General features: G+C 38.8%; 1 long non-coding RNA gene across 1 annotated transcript in view; it reads right to left on the bottom strand.

Annotated features, from left to right (window-relative positions):
- Nucleotides 1–4,804: 4,804 nt before the first annotated feature.
- LOC129486850 (uncharacterized) overlaps nt 4,805–6,749 on the bottom strand; it is a 44,670-nt gene continuing 42,725 nt past the window's right edge. Inside the window, exon 4 of the long non-coding RNA XR_008659121.2 lies at nt 4,805–4,912. This is a non-coding gene — a long non-coding RNA (uncharacterized lncRNA). The remainder of the gene's footprint in view (nt 4,913–6,749) is intronic.

Raw genomic sequence — 6,749 nt, 5'->3', positions numbered from 1 at the left:
AATTTCCATTTCATTCAATTCATCAACATTTAATGAATTCCCAGTATTATGGATCTCCCATGCATTAGGCATTTCATACTGGCTCTCAAAGCACTGACTCACACTTTAAAAATAAATTCCCATCATTTAGCTCATTCTCAGGATGGGTTTTCTCATAAAAAGTTTTCTGATCAACTTCTGCTCAGTCCTTAGCTTGCCAGGTGCACGACAAATGGCAATGTGGTGACGTGGACTGCTGTATTCTCGACAGTACCAACAGGGAGACACAAAAAGACCCTTCATTTATGTGTGTGTCTGACTTTTAAACTGGCCTTGAAAACTGTCAGTTCAGATCTTTGTTCTGTCTTAACATGAAGAGTCACAGTTTCTGGCTGCTTACCCTTAAAATACCACTTGATTTTTATATATGTTGTGATTATAAGGATTTTCATAGGTGCACAATTACAAATAAGCAAGAGAATTCTATTACACACACACGATACCTTACACTTAGAAAATTCTGAAATAAGTTTTTTTTGTGTGAATTTCTATAGGCCTGATGAAATGCCTTTGTATTCATGAACTACACATTGGAAACAATACAGATAGCTCTGGGCTTGTATTAAGGAAAGCTGCATTCAAATTCTAGCTCCCTTATCTGCTGGATGTGTGTCCTTAATCAAGTTACTTTCTATCTCTAAAATCTGGTTTCCTTAACTGAAAATGAGTATGTTGAGAGAATTCAATCACATATTTCAGAAGAAGATCACTGAGAATGGCTAGTACAAAGTAGCCATTAATAAATACAAGTTGAATTTGAATCTCAGGTTTATCTCTCCATACCCCCTTCCCATTTACATATACTTTCATTTTTAAGGCAATGCTCCACATCATTTTGCTGAATATATCCCATGTGTCAAACAAAATACTGACCCAGAATAACTGACTTGAAACAATAATTGGCTATTTTCAATATAAGCTCTGAGCTGGGCTGAAGGACAAATGTCCTTGTTCAAATATCATTGGTGCTCCTTGCCTTGATTAAACTCCTCAGGCCTCAGCTTCCTCATCTATTAAAATAGCATGGGTATACTAATGCCTTTCTATAAAATTACTGGGAGCACCAACTCTAATAAAATATAAGCTAGTTCTCAGAAAATCCATAGACATTTTACAAATAATGCTATTTTTGGTCTGTTTTTACTACTTTTATAAGCTATTCACATTCAGGGCAGAAATTGTGAAATCTCATGATATCAGTATAGCTAAATATGAAGCATAACAGGGAATACCCACTATCCCTTAGATACAGCATGAAGACAATGTATGAAGAGACCATACTTTTTTTGGTCAGGCAGCCATTAATTATTTATAATTAAAAAAATACTGATGTTTATATTGTGCTGCTATTATGACATGATACACGATAAATATTGATCATGTATTTTTGTTTGTTCTAGTACAATTTTGACAATTGTTTTTTCATGACAATCTTGCTCTGTAGCCCAGGCTGGAGTGCAGTGGCAGGATCTTGGCTCACTGAACCTCCGCCTCCCGGGTTCAAGCAATTATCCTGCCTCACCCTCCCAAGTAGCCGAGACTACAGGTGCGTGCCACCAGATCCAGCTAATTTTCATATTTTTAGTAGAAATGGGGTTTCACCATGTTGACCAGGATGGTTTCGATCTCTTGACCTCATGATCCACCCACCTCAGCCTCTCAAAGTGCTGGGATTACAGGCATGAGCCACCCCACCCGGCCGACAATTTTTTTATCCCTTGGAAAGTTGAACAAGGAGAGCTGTGTACTTGTAATGTCAAACCTTACTCATTTCTTAAAGCTCCGTTTACGAAGATGACCATAATTCCACTGGGGTTCATGCTTCTATGATCACCATTTGACATAAGCAGACAGAAAATAAAAAAGCCAGCATAGTAAGAAAGAAACATCCTTCCAGGGCTCTCCCATATGCTGAATTGGCACTGCTATTTACCACAATTTTCTTAAAGTTCATGAAAATCCTTAAACCTACATATTATCATTGCAGCTTTAAGAATAAGAAAACTTGACCCAAAGAGGCCATAATATACCACAAATCAAAGAAGTAGTAAGACACAGAAGTAACTCAATTGACTCCAAACTGTTGGAATCCAAACTCCATTTCCTTTTGCTACACTAGGCTGCCTTCATGAGATGCTGACTGTAGATTAACTATGCACGTGCACAGCAGGTCACCGTAAAGGCCCAGCCTTGGTCTGTCCAATCCTATTATTCAAGAATCAGACTGGAGTTGAAAAATATTTATTTTCTCACAACAAATTATAATGATTAGCTCAACTGTGTAATCTAAGAGGCTGAGCATATACTAACTAAGCAACAAATCTAATACTCTTATAATTTCTTCACTTCTACCAGCTACCCTTAGAAATCAGCATTATCTTAAACTACCAGGACAAGGCAAATACAAAATAGGGCCTGACATTTTAGCAGTTTTATAGACAGGAGAGACTAGATTATCAAAATCAAGTCCACATATAATTACATCACATACAAAATAAAATGTAGCTCCAGATAACCCCAAATCACTTTTGTTACTGTGTGTTTTTCTTCAGATAATACTTGTACGACCATAGGCTTATTCTCTTATATAAAATATGGCATTATCATATTGTTGCCTGAAAAAAAGACACACACACACACACACACACACACACACACACACACATTCACATTTAATAATGAATCGGAACCGACCAAGAGTGATTCTTTGCTTTTCACTTTTTCCTCTTAAAGCATATAGATAAGCCTAGACATGACCAAGTCAAGAAGATGTACTTATATTGAGTTCATGAGATCTTGAGCTGCTTGCTAAATTAACGGAAGAGAAACACAGCAAAATAGGATTTTAAAAGCTTATTTATGCAAAAAAGTACTTCTCATGGTTTAACAATTTTAGCAGAGGCATATATTAAGAGAACTCTGCTGTGATCCCTAGAAAAGAATGTCACCTATTCCTGACCTTCAGGTGGTCTTCATGGGTGGGCAAAGTAAATAGCACCCATGTGGCATCATTGATAGGGCACAGGAGAGTTTCCGGAAAACAACTGCATAACTCCTAAAGATCCACTTCTTCTGTTTCTACGGCTGTTTAAATATAGCATTGACTTTCAATGCATGACATTATATAACTGCCTCTAGGTATGAATTTATACTCTGCACTGGGGAGCTACAGGAGACTGTTTCTTCCTGCATGAACTGTGAAATACTCCCCTATCTGCCTCACATAGTTGTCACATACATTTAGTGAAACAATTATCTAGTCCTTATATTCTGCTTTATTTATCCAGCACCACTCCTCCTCTACTCAAAAACATCCCTCCCACTCATGTCAATCTGCATCTGGGAAATGTTCTTTCTTCCATCTCAGCCTTAGATCTACCTGGAAGCTTCCAGATTCTTTTGGAGTCCTTGATTATGATTAATTGGCCCAAGATGGTATCCCAACTGTTTTTTTTTTTTTTTTTTAACTGGAACTGAGAAAATTAACTACGTTTTTGTTTTGTTCCCCTCTGGCAGCAAATCTCTAAGATGTCCGTAAGATGCTACTAACAGCAAAGTTCATGGTCATTCAAAATTTGAGTCCCATTCATTGAAAACATTATTAAAACAGTTGACCGTAGTCCCTTTTTCCACTTGCTGATCTCACATTCTCCTTTCAATTAACTTCCATTAGGTTTTTCCCTCTACCTCTCTACTAAATATGTTCTTACCAAGAACATAATTCCCTCCGTTTTGCCAAATTCAATGGTTGCTTTTCTGTTCTTTTATTTAATGGCATTACAGCCACATTAAATATAATAAATACTCCCTCTGCCTCAAAACACTTTTGTTGTTGTTATTGACTTCCAGTACACCACCCTATCCTTTTCGCATACCAGATTCTTGGTGACTTTTTCTCAGCATCTTCTCTGGTTCTTTCTCCATTAAAGCCCTAACTGTAAGAATACTTTTTAATATTCACAACAAACCTTTAAGGTAGGAATCGTAATGCAGCTAAAAGCTACGTTACAAACTATAAGAGAGGTGCTCATCTTTCACTCTGCGAGTTTGGGCTTGTGGTTGCATTGCATTCTGCTGTACACTAAGGGCCTAATTTGCACAGAGCCTGGCACACTTTAGTGCTAATACCTAACATGTGAATTAACATGCTCAGAGTGATGGAGACAGGCAGGTAAATCTACTCTGAAGATCACTGTTATAGGCTAAATTGTGTCCCTCTCAAGATTTATGTGTTGAAGTCTAACCCCTAGTACCTGAGAATGTGACTGCATTTGGAGACAGGATTTTTAGATAGGTAATGAAGTTAAAATGAGGTCATAGGGTGGGCCCTAATCCAACATGACTAGTGTCCAAATATGAAGAGGAGATTAGAACACGGATATGAAGAGAGGGAAGACCATATGAAGACACAGTGGGGTATAGTAGCCACTTGCAAGCCAAAGATCGGGTCCTCAGAAGAAATCAACCCTGCTTACACATTAATCTCAGATTTCCATCCTCCAGAATTGTGAGAAAATAAGGTTGTGTTGTGTAAGCCACCCAGTCTGTGCTTGTTATGAAAGCCCAAACAAACTAACAAAGTCACTATGGTGGATGTCATGGGCTCCAGAAATTCATGAACCACTGTCATGCAGGTGAGTCACCTTCATCCAGACCCAGACATTGAAAAAGCCGGCAGAACAGAGGACACTTAGATGGAAGACAAGAGAGAGTCTACGGCAGAAGAAACACCTCATCTGTTCTACACATATGGTCTTACCTAGACATATGTGTAAGCAATTCGCCATCTAGAAGACATGATTGCTCTCCCTCTCTCTGGGGACTCTGGACTCTGTGATCCTCCAGGATGTTCTCATTATTGGATTGTTCTCTTCTGTAAGAGAAAGAACAAAAGCTGAGCCATTTCCTAATTTTGTACTAAATAGACCCTTACTAGACAGAAGCACTGGTAATAAACAGGAGTAAGCCTAAGCAAGTACCCAAAAGACTGGGCTCTAGGCCTGACAACTGATAGTCTGTAACAGTGGGGAAGACCATCGATGTGTCTAAAATCCAGTCACTCCATTGGACAATTGTATTTAACCATTTGCGCTTTACAGGACAACTCAAGGGGTTGACAACTAGCAGGTGACTGCTAATTCTGATATGCTCTGCAAATGTGAGGGGTCACTCTTATTATTTTTACTCCTGTTTTTATTTTACAAAATCTAACCAGTGGCCCAGGACAAAATGCATCCAGCTGCACTGATGAATGCTGCCTGCCTCTGCAATTGCCTTCTTCATTTGTTTCTATTTCAAACACTCTGTGAACAGAGTAATTGAGTTTGAATTGCTTGGGGGATCCTCCCCCCTCATGGTTCCATTCAAGGAGAAGCTCATAGTTGTTAATGATTTATTATTTCCCCTCCTAAGTATATTTGGTACATGTGCCCAGCACAGTAGCTACATAAGGGGAGCACACATGTGCCGTAACTTCCAATACAGACATGAATAAATCCAGGGCAGCCCTTCTGCCTTGATCACTTATGGAAGCAGCTCTTTTATACTCTAAAATGGATTATTTCTTTAATCTCACAGCCCCTCTCATGGGAGCTGTGTCTAAATTAACTCCGTGTCCTCAAGCACCCTGGCTTCCACCCAACCCTTAATGTTGCCACTGCTCTGAGAAGGAAAGAAGGACTCCGTAAGTTTGCAATTGCAGAGATACTCCTGTGAATTCGAGCCCACCTGTAAATAAAAACAGCTCATATTTCGGATCAGCCATTACATGCTAAGCTGTGTCATAAGCTTTTAACAAGTGTAGCTTTTTTTTTAAGACTTAAAAATCAGTGAGGTAAGAATTATTATTGTCTCATTTTATAGGTGCAGTGGTTTTAAAATATGACTGTGAATTCTCAGATATTTCTTCCATGATAAGGTGAGGTCTATGCCCTCTTCCCTTATATCTGGGCAGGCTATGACTGCTGGCCAATAGAGAACAATAGAAAAGACACTCAGTGACTCCAGAAGCTTGGTCATCAAAGGCCATGCAACATTCACCTTCATTACTGGAAATCTCACTTTGGGATCCTAGAACCATCATGTAAGAATTTCCAGCACTCTACCTGTAGAGGCCCTGCCTGCCCTTTGGTCAATAGTTGCATATGAAGCCAGTCTCCCAATCATCACTGCCAAAGTGCCAGACACGTGAGAAGCCTTTCCTGGATACCCTAGAGCAGCCACCTACCAGTGGAATACCATCAAGTGACGTCTGTCAACATTGGGGAGAAAACAACAGCTCAACCAATCTCTGCCCAGATTTCTTACCTGGAAAATTATGAGATATATCAAAATAGATGTTAATTTAAGACATTAAATTTTGGGGGAGTCTCTAGACACACAACAGTAAATTACCCAGATACCAGTTGAAGAAAGTGAGGCAAAAAATAGTGAAGAACTTATCCAAGGTCACAGTGATACGTCAAGAATTGGAATTAGACTCCAGAGAGTCTGATTCTAGAAACTAACTGCATATGTAGCCTTTTAGTCATAAACCCATAACCATATGATAATGATATTATGAATATAGACTGGAGAAAAAAATAGGATCTGACTCAACAAAAGAAGTGATTTCTTACAGCCAATGCTGTCCAAACAGTAAAGTCGGGACAGTTTCAGCTTTTAAAGATATGGGGTAGTCAAAATATTATAGCTTTAAATTCTTCTCCAAC

Source organism: Symphalangus syndactylus, chromosome 7, assembly GCF_028878055.3.
Source record: "Symphalangus syndactylus isolate Jambi chromosome 7, NHGRI_mSymSyn1-v2.1_pri, whole genome shotgun sequence".
Taxonomy (NCBI): Eukaryota; Metazoa; Chordata; class Mammalia; order Primates; family Hylobatidae; genus Symphalangus; species Symphalangus syndactylus.
This window is presented reverse-complemented; position numbering and strand designations above follow the sequence as displayed.